Below are 13,618 nucleotides of genomic sequence, written 5' to 3'. Positions count from 1 at the left end.
TGGGACTAGGCAGAAAAATGGTTCAGCACAGCCAAGAAGGGCCAAAAAGCCTGTTTCTGTACTGTAATGTTCTATGGTTCTAGTGAGGGTAGAAACAGGATGATTTGGCAGATAACTGCATGGCTGAGAAGCTCGTGCAGGGGCAGGGCTTCAGATTCTTGGACCCCTTCTGGGGGAGGTATGACCTGTTCAAAAGTGACATGTTGCACCTGAACCTGAGGGGAACCAATATTCTCATGAGCAGGTTTGTTAGAGCTGTTGGGGAGGGTTTACACTCATTTGGTAGGAGGGGCGGGGTGGGAATCAGAGTGAATGGATTCAGGATAGGACGGATGGTAAAAAAGCAAAGATAGCGTGCAGTCAGACTGTCAGGAAGGGGAGGCAGGTGATGGGACATAGTCGCAGCCAGCAGGGGGAGTGTCAAAACATATGCAGAATCAGAAAGGATAGTAAATATGGTACTCAAGGTGTTGTATCGAAATGCGCGTAGTATAAGATGGTTATTGCACTAATAGAGTTTGTCAGGTATGATGTTGTGACCATCACTGAATCATGGTTGAAGGATGGTTGTAGTTGGGAGCTGAACGGCCAAGGTTACACATGGTATCGGAGGGGTAGGAAGGTTGGCAGAGGGGGTGGTGTGGCTCTGCGGGTAAAGAATGGCATCAAACGAGTAGAAAGATGTGACATAGGATTGGAAGATGTTGAATCCTTGTGGGTTGAGTTAAGAAACTGTAAGGGTAAAAGGACATTGATGGCAGTTATATACAGGCCTCCCAACAGTGGCTGGGAGGTAGACCACAGGCTACAACAGGAAATAGAAAAAGCAAGTCAAAAGGGCAATGTTATGATAGTGTTGTGAGATTTTAACATGAAGGTTGATTGAGAAAATCAGGTTGGTAATGGATCTCAAGAGGGTGAGTTTGTTGACTGCCTACGAGATGGCTTTTTAGGCATTTTTGTCGTTGAGGCTGACAAAGGGGGTGTAGTGGATGTCGCATATTTGACTTTCAGAAGGCCTTTGATAAGGTGTCACACATGAATCTGCTTACCAAGTTAGGATTCCATGGTGTTACAGAAAAATTCCAGTAAATGCATGGTTAGAACATTCGCTGATTGGTAGGAGGCAGCGAGTGGGAATAAAAGGTTTTCTGGTTGGCTGCCAGGGATTAGTGGTGTTCCACAGGGGTCGGTGTTGGGACCACTTCTTTTTATGCTGTATATCGATTAATTAGATGATGGAATAGATGGCTTTGCTGCCAAGTTTGCAGATGATACAAAGATTTGTGGAGGGGCAGATGGTGTTGAGAAAACAGGAAGGCTGCAGAAGGACAGACAGATTAGGAGAATGGGCAAGAGAGTGGCAAATGAAATACAATGTTGGAAAATGCACTTCGGCAGTAAAAATAAATGTGTAGACTATTTTTGAAATGGGGAAAAGTGCAAAAATCTGAGATGCTTGGGGACTTGGGAGTCCTTGTGCAGAACACCCTAAAGGTTAACTTGCAGGTAGAATTGGTGGTGTGGAAGGTAAATGCAATTTTAGCATTCATTTCTAGAGGTCTAGAATACAAGAGCAAGGATATGACGCCAAAGATTTATAAGGCACTGTGAATAGTTTTCATAATTGCATATTGTGAACAGAGTTGGGCAGAGTTTGATGAGAGGGATTTGACAATAGACAATAGGTGCAGAAGTAGACCATTTGGCCCTTCGAGCCTGCACCGCCATTTTGAGATCATGGCTGATCATCTACTATCAATGCCCGGTTCCTGCCTTATCCCCATATCCCTTGATTCCCCTATCCATAAGATACCTATCTAGCTCCTTCTTGAAAGCATCCAGAGAATTGGTCTCCACTGCCTTCTGAGGCAGTGCATTCCAGACCCCCACAACTCTCTGGGAGAAGAAGTTCTTCCTTAACTCTGTCCTAAATGACCTACCCCTTATTCTCAAACAATGCCCTCTGGTACTGGACTCTCCCAGCATCTGGAACATATTTCCTGCCTCTACCTTGTCCAATTCCTTAATAATCTTGTATGTTTCAATCAGATCCCCTCTCAATCTTCTTAATTCCAGCGTGTACAAGCCCAGTCTCTCTAACCTCTCTGTGTAAGACAGTCCAGACATCCCAGGAATTAACCTCGTGAATCTATGCTGCACTTCCTCTACAGCCAGGATGTCCTTCCTTAATCCTGGAGACCAAAACTGTACACAATACTCCAGGTGTGGTCTCACCAGGGCCCTGTACAAATGCAAGAGGATTTCCTTGCTCTTGTACTCAATTCCCTTTGTAATAAAGGCCAACATTCCATTAGCCTTCTTCACTGCCTGCTGCATTTGCTCATTCACCTTCAGTGACTGATGAACAAGGACTCCTAGTTCTTGTATTTCTCCCTTACCTAACTTTACACCGTTCAGATAATAATCTGCCTTCCTGTTCTTACTCCCAAAGTGGATAACTTCACACTTATTCACATTAAACGTCATCTGCCAAGTATCTGCCCACTCACCCAGCCTATCCAAGTCACCCTGAATTCTCCTAACATCCTCATCACATGTCACACTGCCACCCAGCTTAGTATCATCAGCAATCTTGCTGATGTTATTCTCAATGCTTTCATCTAAATCTTTGACGTAAATGGTAAACAGCTGTGGTCCCAATACCGAGCCCTGTGGCACCCCACTAGTCACCACCTGCCATTCCGAGAAACACCCATTCACCGCTACCCTTTGCTTTCTATCTGCCAACCAGTTTTCTATCCATGTCAATGTCTTCCCCCCCACCCCACCAATGCCATGAGCTCTGATTTTACCCACCAATCTCCTATGTGGGACCATATCAAATGCCTTCTGAAAATCAAGGTACACTACATCCACTGGATCTCCCTTGTCTTGGTCCAGGTGCAGATCAGTGGGACTTGGCAGAGAAATGGTTCAGCACAGCCAAGAAGGACCAAAAGGCCTGTTTCTGTGCTGTAATGTTCTATGGTTCTAAATGTTAGAACCCCAAAACCCCCCGCCACACATAAGCAGCAACAAGGTAATGATCCCTGCCCTTACCCCCACCAACAAAAAAACATCAGCACCCCCCAGCGAGCAGTCAAGCATGCAGCAAGCAGTATCCCAAAGACTACTCATTTAACCAGTGTCTGACATACCTCAGGCTCCCTGTCTCCCTCTCTCCCTCTCCCTCTCTCCCCCTCTCCCCCTCTCTCTCCCCCTCTCTCTCCCTCCCCCTCTCTCTCTCCCCCCTCTCTCCCCCTCTCTCTCCCTCCCCCTCTCTCTCTCCCCCCTCTCTCCCCTTCTCTCTCTACCCCTCCCTCCCCCTCTCCCCTTCCCCTCTCCCCCTCTCTTCCTCTCTCTCCCTCTCCCTCTCTCCCTTTCCCTCTCTCTCTCCCCCTCTTTCTCCCCCTTTCTCTCTCTCCCCTCTCTCCCTCTCTCTTTCTCCCTCTCTCTCCCCCCCCCTCTCCCCCCCTCTCTCCCTCCCTCTTCCCCTCTCCCCCTCCCCCTCTCCCTTTGTCTAATAAGGGAAAAACAGCTGTCCCCATTTCACAGTGAGAGGGGAGATGTAACATATAACTCGCTGATTTACGATGTTAGAAGTCTGTTGTGTCGTTTTTTTTTAGCTCTGCGCCCGGAGAGTTGGCACTAGGAAGTCGCAGCTCTCGGGACATACAACCCCCCAGCAGCGAGCCCACTGCTCCCGACCTTCTGTGTTCTCCTGCGATGCTTCAGTCAGGAGCCCCAGCCTAGTATCAGTCCATCTTCAGAGCAGGAAAAATCCCGAATCCTGAAGGCCGCATCCTTGGGATATCAAAAAGCGGCTGGTCGTGAGGTCCTGAGGGTAGGTCCCATTCCCACGAAAAACCAAACTCAGACTGTAACTCCAGGTCCGGGTCTTCAAACGAACCTCTCTCACACTGAAAAGGGAAGAAAGAGATATCAAAGATAGTAATAGAGCTGTTTCTGATGATGCAAACAAAGGAGTTGCTGTTTGGCACCATCTTGAGTTCACCCCGCCTCCAGATCAGGAATTGATGGCTTTCTGGCAAAGTTTGCAGATAACAGGAAGATGGGTGGAGGGGCAGATAGTGCTGAGGAAGCACTGTGGTTGCAGCAGGACATAGACAAATTGGAAAAAGGGGCAAAAAAAAGTGGCAAATGGAATTTACTGTTTGGAAATAAATGACAATGCACTTTGGTAAAAGGAACAATAGTGCAGACTATTATCTAAATGGGGAGAAGGTTCAAACATCAGAGGTGCAGAGGGACTTGGGAGTCCTCGTGCAAGACACCCAGAAGGTTAATATACAGGATGAGTCTGTGGCAGAGAAGACAGATGCAATATTGGCATTTATTTCAAGGGGAATAGAATATAAAAGCAAGAAGATAATGCTGAGGCTTTATAAGACACTAGTGAGGCTGCACTTGGAGTATTGTCTACAGTTTTGGGCCCCACATCTCAGAAAGGATGTATTGTCATTGGAGAGAGTCCAGAGGAGGTTCACGAGGATGATTCTGGGAATGAAGGGGTTAACATATGAAGAGCATTTGGCAGATTTGGGCCTGTACTCACTGGAATTTAGAAGAATGTGTGGGGATCTCACTGAAACCTGCTGAATGTTGAAAGGACTAGATAGGGTGGATGAGGAGAGGATGTTTCCTGTGGTGGGGGTATCCAGAACTACAGAGCACAGCCTCAAAATGGAGGGCAACCTTTTAAACAGGAGGCAGGGGGGAATTCTTTTAGCCAAAGAGTAGTGAATCTGTGGAATGCTCTGCCACAGTCTGTGGTGGAGGCCAATTCCGTGGGTATACTTAAGATGGAAGTTGATCGTTTCCTGATCAGTCAGGACATCAACAGATATAGTGAGAAGACAGATGTATGGGGTTGAGTGGGATCTGGGATCAGCCATGATGGAATGGCAGAGCAGATTCGATGGGCTGAATGGCCTAATTCTGCTCCTATGTCTTATGGTTGTATTGTCTAAATTAAGTCAATATTTGCATTCAAGAAGGAATGGATTAAGCACTTATGGAGGAAATGTAGTGGGATGGAGCCAATGGGATTTCTTTTGGAAGACCTATCCTAGAATTGTCTATTATTTCATGAGAAAATGTCTGTATATATCATCATGTGAGACACTTTTGACATGCAATTCAGAGCATATTGCAACTCTATGAAATGGATTGAGAAGCTCTTGTTGACTTTAATGTGGCATTAACAGAATCCCATCATTCTGAAAATGGCAAAGATAGAGTTCAGCATGGAGTGTTGACAATCCCAAATCCCAAATTCTGTCCATGGTGCTCCTGAGAGCTTTTTATTCCACAAATGAAATCTTGAGTAACAATCTGTTTAATTCAATGGATGAGAACTTAGAAATTAGAAATTAAGAGCAATCCCACAGTTCACCCACCGAATTGCGTAAGGTTGACTAGATGCCCCTTCCCATAAAACTCCTGTGCCTTGGAAACGGCAACAGACGCTCCAAAGGCCTCATCCCTGGTAGAGGAAGGAGCTTCAAAGATGGATAACTCCTGGGGACGATGTGAAAGACTGGCCAAGGACACAGGACTCTGGTCAGCTGCAGTCGGTGATCTAGGGGTGATGAATCTGTGCTCAGCCATCAAACACGCATTTACACCGATCCAAAATTAATCTCACGATATTCCCCTCGCGCTTTCTGCTCCTGGAGGAAGTCCCCTGCATTCAAATGGTCTCTCTCCCCCAAAGCTGTTAAAGTGTCAAAGTTCTGGGTTAATCGACACGGTTTCTGATGTGTTTCTGGTTCTGGTCACCCCTTTTTGTTGCTATCTTGGGCGATTTTGATCAGGTAGGCCTGCAGGTAATGACCTGTGTTGAACTGGATATGCCCGGATTCTTTTGATTTCATGTTTTATATTCAGTGTTTTTTGCTCATTGTTTTTTGTTGATTTTTGCATGTGTGAGTTGGGGAGAGGGTGTGGTTTGAATTATTTTTCTTTGAACAGGTTCGATGGTTTTCTTTGTTTTGTGCCCGTCTCTGATGAATCTGTATCCAGACTCTAATAATAAATGTACTTTGAAATCTTGATATTCCCATCCTTCCCCAATTCTACCTCTCACCCTCAGCAGCCACTGAACCTGTCTGACTCTGGAGCTCGGAGATCATTTGTAAAGTCCCAGAGCAGAAAGCCATCCAGTTCACTCCTGTCCCTCACCACACAAGGATTATTCTCAAATATGATGTCTTCCGCGCCTGTGTTGGCTAAATTATTGCTATGGGTAACCCAGCACTGAGAATTGAGGTGTATGCCCTCTCCTGGGGCTTACATCATGGTAGCGTGGTGGTTGACATGACAATATTACACCTCAGGGTGTCAGAGTTTGGAGTTCAGTCCCAGCGTCTTCTGAAAGGAGTCTGTCCGTCATTCCCGTGAACTGCCGGGGTTTCCTCCTAGTGCTCTTGTTTCCTCCCACAGTACAAAGACGGACTGGTTAGTAAGCGAATAGGTCATTGTAAATTGTCCTGTGTTTACGTCCAGATCAGCTTTGTGATTGTTCGGAGTTGCTGAGCAGTCTGTCTTGAATGGCCAAAAGGACCACTTCCATGCTGTAATAAATTAAACCACATCCTCATTATCCCAGCAGTAATGATATGGTCCGAGTTCAGAGCTCCCCCCTCATTGAACAGTTGGAGAGGAGAGGCAGATGTTGGTAGCACTGCAGTTCTGTGCTCTCTGCTACATAAGCAGATTGCATGCCAGGCTGAGCTGGGCTTTATGCAATCTGTTGGCGAGGATAATTTATAGTCAAACTCACTGGGAGGAAGACTTAATGCATTCCATTGCTCTGCTTCATAGATGACAAGTCTCCACAAGTCCACACGTTAATCTGAAGCAGAGATTGGTTTTGAGTAAAACTATTCCTCCAGAATGTGCTGCAATAAATTCTTAGCTGGGGATATTTTGTGATGTAGTTGTAAATATTGCTGACACTAGATAATTTATTATATTTTATTCCTTTCACAGGATCATGGCTTTCCAGGCAAACCCACATTTATTGCTTATCACAAACTTTCTATTTTTGAACCGTTTTAAACCACTGCTGTCCTTCAGGCGAATGTTCTCCAGGAACACTGAGGGCAGCTGAGTTCCAGGACTGAGGCGACCAATCTCCATGCCGGGATCAAAGAACTCTCCAGCATAGAAACAGGCTCTGGGCCCCTCCCAGTCCTTCTGGAGCCGTTAATCTGCCTGGTCCCATTGACCTGCACCCGGACCCCAGCCTTCCAAACCCTTGCCACCCACGTACCTACTCAAGTTTCTCTTAAATGGTGAAATCAAACCTGCATCCACTAATTCCGCTGGAAGCTTGATACACACTCTCACCTCCTTCTGAATGAAGATGCTCCCCCCTCACGTTCTCCTTAAACATTTCATATTTCTCCCTTATCCATGTCTCCTAGTTGTAGTCCTACTCAATCTCAGTGGTAGAAGCCTGCTTTCATTTACCCCATCTATAGCTCTCATAGTTTTATATACCTCAGTCAAATCTCCTCTCAACCTTCTACGTTCTAGAGAATACAGTCCTAACCTATTCAATCTTTCCTTATGACTCGGGTGCTCCAGACCTGGCAATGTGCTTGTAAGTTTTCTGTGTACACTTTTAACCTTGTTTACATCTTTCCTGTAGACAGGTGACCAACACTGCACACAATACTCCAAATAAGGCCTCACCAATGCCTTAAACCATTTCAACATAACATCTCTACTCCTGCACCCAGTACATTGATTTATGAAGGCCAGTGTGCCCAAAGCCTTCTTACGGTCCTATCTACCTGTGACTGCCATGGAATTCCCGGATCCCTCTGTTCTACCACTCTCCTCAGTGCCCCACCGTTCACCGTTCACTGTGTACCCTGGTTTGTCAGTTTGTGACCTGGGGGGGAAGCTACAAGTGGTGATGTTCAATATACCAGCAGTCTTTTGTTCTGCTTCCTGCTTGACATATGTTATTTGTTCTCCAAGTTACACACTTATGTCTATCATATAACTTGGAGAATAAATACAAGGTATTGTGTAGGTGGTTCACTGTTCAACCACAATACACCTGTTATCCAGTGAACACAGAAGACAATGGAGTGCAAGCAATCAAGTGTGTTCATTCTGCACTGTGCTGGGCCACAGTCATTCAGGAGAATTCTTAACTCTTACTTATTCCATCTCTATCATAATGGGGAATTTTAACCAGGTCAGCTTTAAAATGCAAGCTTTAGATCTGTCTTCACCAGGGAGGACACAAGCAATCTCCCAGATGTATGGATGGGCCAGGGTCATAAGATATCAGAGGAATTGAGACAGATTGACATTAGGAAAGAAACTGTGATGAGTAGACTGGTAGGACTGAAGGCTAATAAATCCCCGGGTCCAGATGGTCTGCATCCGAGGGTTCTAAAAGAGGTGGCTCAGGAAATTGCGGATGCATTGGTAATCATTTTCCAATGTTCCTTAGATTCAGGATCAGTTCCTGAAGTTTGGAGAGTGGCTAATGTTGTCCCGCTTTTCAAGAAAGGAGGGAAGGAGAAAACGGAGAACTATCGCCCTGTTAGCCTAACGTCAGTCGTGGGGAAGATGATTGAGTCCATTATTAAGGACGAAATAGTGGCACATCTAGATGGCAGAAATAGGATTAGGCCGAGCCAGCATGGATTTACCAAGGGCAAATCATGCTTGACTAATCTGTTGGAGTTTTTTGAGGGTGTAACAAGGATGTTAGACGAGGGTAAGCCAGTGGATGTTGTATACCTAGATTTTCAGAAGGCATTCGATAAGGTGCCACATAGGAGATTGGTGAGTAAAATCAGAGCTCATGGCACTGGGGGCAGGATTTCAACATGGATAGAAAACTGGTTGGCAGATAGAAAGCAAAGGGTAGCAGTGAATGGGTGTTTCTCAGACTGGCTGGAGGTGACTAGTGGGGTACCACAGGGCTCTGTATTGGGACCACAGCTCTTTATGATTTATGTCAATGATTTAGATGAGGGCATTGAAAACTATATCAGCAAGTTTGCTGATGATACTAAACTGGGTGGCAGTGTGACATGCGAAGAGGACGTTAGGAGAATACAGGGAGACTTGGATAGGCTGAGTGAGTGGGCAGATACTTGGCAGATGTCATTCAATGTGAATAAATGTGAAGTTATCCACTTTGGAAGCTGGGACAAGAGGGCAGAGTATTGTCTGAACGGTGTTGAGTTAGGTAAGGGAGAAATGCAAAGAGACCTAGGAGTCCTAGTTCACCAGTCAATGAAGGTGAATGAACAAGTGCAACAGGCAGTGAAGAGGGCAAATGGAATGTTGGCCTTTGTTACAAGGGGAATTGAATACAAGAGCAAGGATGTTCTTTTGCATTTGTACAGGGCCCTGGTGAGACCACACCTGGAATATTGTGTACAGTTTTGGTCTCCAGGTTTAAGGAAGGACATTCTGGCAATTGAGGAAGTGCAGCGTAGATTCACTAGGTTGATTCCTGGGATGGCAGGGCTGTCTTACGCAGAGAGATTGGAGAGATTGGGCTTGTACACGCTGGAATTGAGGAGATTGAGAGGGGATCTGATTGAAAGGTTTAAGATAATTAAAGGATTTGATAGGATTGAGGCAGGAAATATGTTCCAGATGTTGGGAGAGTCCAGTACCAGAGGGCATGGATTGAGAATAAGAGGTCAGTTATTTAAAACAGAGTTGAGGAAGAGCTTCTTCTCCCAGAGAGTTGTGGAGGTGTGGAATGCACTGCCTCGGAAGACGGTGGAGGCCAATTCTCTGGATGCTTTCAAGAAGGAGCTGGATAGATATCTGATGGATAGGGGAATCAAGGGATATGGGGACAAGGCAGGGACTGGGTATTGATAGTGAATGATCAGCCATGATCTCAGAATGGCGGTGCAGACTCGAGGGGCCGAATGGTCTACTTCTGCACCTATTGTCTATTGTCTATTGTCTATAGTTCCCAGGATTTTCCCTTGTTTCCCTCTTAAATAAAGGTACAACATTAGCCACTCTCAAGTACTCCGGGACCTCACCTGTGGCTAGAAAGAACACAAAGATGCTGGTCAAGCCCCCTGCAATCTCGTCTCTTGCCCCTTCAATAACCTGTGGTAAATCCCATCAGAGTCTGGGGACTTACTTGTCTTAATACTCATTAGGAGGCCCAACACTTTGTCCTCCTTGACCTCTAAATGCCCTAACTCAGCACTCATCTCCTGGTCCTCCATATCCTTTTCCTTGGTAAATACTGAAGCAAAGTACTCAGTAAGTACCTCACTCACATTCTCTGCATTCAAGCAAATGTTCCTCCCTTTATTCTTGAGTGGTCACCTTCTACCTAGTTAACTTCTTCCTGAAACACTCAGTGTGTGTCTTTAGCATCCTGAACCTCCTCCTTGACAGCAGCAATGAGAAAAGGGCGTGTTCTGGCTGATGAGGGTCCTTAATGATGATACTGCTTTTTTGGGAGTGGGTGTAATTATTTCTGGATAAGGGGTCATACTTCCAGGATAAATGTTATAAAATTTCTTCTCTCAGATAGTTTTGAATGTTTAGAATTCACTATAACAGAGATTTGTGGAATTAAAGACAGCATCGAGCCCTGTTCTGAAACATTCTTTCTCTACATCAGCTTGTGTTGTCCTGTTTGAATTCTTCACTTTTCTATGAGATCCCCCTGGTTCTGATGAAATCCAGATCTGTGATCTGCCATACAGTACACAGATAGCAGACAGAACAGCAGACCACAACAACAGGCCTTTCGGCCACAATGTGGGACTGAACTAATTTAGTAATGACACCTTCTTCCTGCATATGGTCCGTATCCCTCCTTTCCCTGCAGATCATTGTGCCTATCCAAGAGCAGATGGACTTCAATCTGGACAAGTGTGAGGTGATGCATTTTGGAAGGACAATCAAGAAGACTGAGGACAGGATTAATGGTCAGTTACTTAAGAGTGTGGATGAACAAAGGGACCTTGGGGTTCAAATCCATACATCCCTCAAGGTCGCTGCACAGGTTGATGGGGTAGTGAAGAAGGCCTATGGGATGCTAGGCTTCATTAACAGGGGGATTGAGCTCAAGAGTAGAGAGGTCATGTTGCAGCTCTACAAATCTCTGGTGAGACTGCACTTAGAGTATTGTGTTCAATTCTGGTCACCTCATTATAGGAAGGATGTGGAAGCTATGGAGAGGGTGCAGAGGAGATTTACCAGGATGTTGCCTGGTTTGGAGAACAAGTTATATGAAGTAAGGTTAGCAGAGCTGGGACTTTTCTCTTTGGAGTGTAGAAGAATGAGAGGGGACTTGATAGAGGTCTACAAGACTATGAGAGGCATAGATAGGGTGGATAGTCAGTACCTGTTTCCCAGGGCACCAATAGCAAACACCAGAGGGCATATGTACAAAATTAAGGGAGGGAAGTTTAGGGGAGACATCAGGGGTAAGATTTTTACACAGAGGGTTGTGAGTGCCTGGAATGATTTGCCAGGGATGGTGGTGGAGGCTAAAACATTAGGGGTATTTAAGAGCGTCTTGGACAGGCACATGGATGAAAGAAAAATGGAGGGTTATGGGGCAGTGTGGGTTTAGTACATTTATTTTAAGGATTATATAGGTTGGCAAAACATGGAGGGCTGAAGGGCCTGTACTGTGCTGTAGTGTCCTATGGTTTTATGGTTTTATGGACTCTGTAGAGTGAATGTAAAGAGGATGTTTCCAATAGTGGAGGAGTTCAGGACCAGAGGACACAGCTCCAGAATAGAGGGACGTCCATTCAGAAAAGAGATGAGGAATTTCTTTGGCTAGAGAGTGGTAAATCTGTGGAATTCATTGCCACAGGCAGCTGTGGAGGCCAAGTCATTGAGTATATTTGAAGCGGAGATTGATAGGTTCTTGGTTGGTCGGGGTGTCATTGCTTACAGGGAGAAGGCAAGCGAAAGGGATAATAAATCAGTCATGCTGAATGTCAGAGGAGACTCGATGGGCCAAGTGGCCTAATTCTGCTACTATCTCTGATGCTCTTATTAGTGGGGGGGTGGGGGTGGTGAATCCTCACTTAGACAGGGATACCCATATCTCAAAAATGAGAGGGCAGCACTGAAGTGTACCGGTTAGCATAACACGATAACAGCAACAGCGACTTGGGTTCATTTCCTGTGAGGAGTTTCTACATTTCCCCTGTAACCGGGAGGGTTTCGTCCGTGTGCTCAGGTTTTCTCCCACAGTCCAAAGATATATGGGTTATAGATTGATGGTCGCATGGCTGCAACATAGCAGTGTGGGTTGGTTGGGCTGAAGGGTCAGTTACTGTAAATCTAAAGGATGAATGTTGCTGTCTCAGGTGAACATCCTGCATTTATCCTCTTATCGTCTAACAGCCCTTCTGCAACAGTATCTGTGCCAGATCTCAGAGCAGTGCCACTGACTCCAGCGTTTAATCCTCTTGTGTACTTCTCGTTGATTAAGAGCTCAATAATCTCTGTGTGATTGTGATCTTGGGTCCCTGAGTGATCTCTGAGTGATTGTGATCTTGGGTCCCTGAGTGTGCTCTGAGTGATTGTGATCTTGGGTCACTGAGTGAGCTCTGAGTGATTGTGATTTTGGGCCCCTGAGTGATCTCTGAGTGATGGTGATCTTGGGACCCTGAGTGATTGTGATCTTGGGTCCAAGTGTGAGATCTGTGTGATGGTGATCTTGAGTCACAGAGTGATCTTTGAGTGATTGTGATCTTGGGTCACAGAGTGATCTCTGAGTGATTGTGATCTTGGGTCCAAGTGTGAGCTCTGAGTGATTGTGATCTTGGGTCCCAGAGTGATCTCTGAGTGATTGTGATCCTGGATCTCTGAGTGATCTCTGAGTGATCTCTGAGTGATTGTGATCTTGGGTCCCGGAGTGAGCTCTATGTGATGGTGATCTTGGGTCCCAGAGTGATCTCTGAGTGATTGTGATCTTGGGTCCCTGAGTGAGCTCTGAGTGATTGTGATCTTGGGTCCCTGAGTGATCCCTGAGTGATTGTGATCTTGGGTCCAAGTGTGAGATCTGTGTGATGGTGATCTTGAGTCACAGAGTGATCTTTGAGTGATTGTGATCTTGGGTCCAAGTGTGATCTCTGAGTGATTGTGATCTTGGGTCCCAGAGTGATCTCTGAGTGATTGTGATCTTGGGTCCCAGAGTGATCTCTGAGTGATTGTGATCTTGGGTCCCTGAGTGAGCTCTGAGTGATTGTGATCTTGGGTCCCTGAGTGATCCCTGAGTGATTGTGATCTTGGGTCCAAGTGTGAGATCTGTGTGATGGTGATCTTGAGTCACAGAGTGATCTTTGAGTGATTGTGATCTTGGGTCCAAGTGTGATCTCTGAGTGATTGTGATCTTGAGTCCCAGAGTGATCTCTGAGTGATTGTGATCTTGGGTCCCAGAGTGATCTCTGAGTGATTGTGATCTTGGGTCCCAGAGTGATCCCTGAGTGATTGTGAACTTGGGTCCAAGTGTGAGCTCTGTGTGATGGTGATCTTGGGTCCCAGAGTGATCTCTGAGTGATTGTGATCTTGGGTCCCAGAGTGATCTCTGAGTGATGGTGATATTGGG

Source organism: Hypanus sabinus, chromosome 2 (assembly GCF_030144855.1).
Source record: "Hypanus sabinus isolate sHypSab1 chromosome 2, sHypSab1.hap1, whole genome shotgun sequence".
Lineage (NCBI taxonomy): Eukaryota > Metazoa > Chordata > Chondrichthyes > Myliobatiformes > Dasyatidae > Hypanus > Hypanus sabinus.
This window is presented reverse-complemented; position numbering follows the sequence as displayed.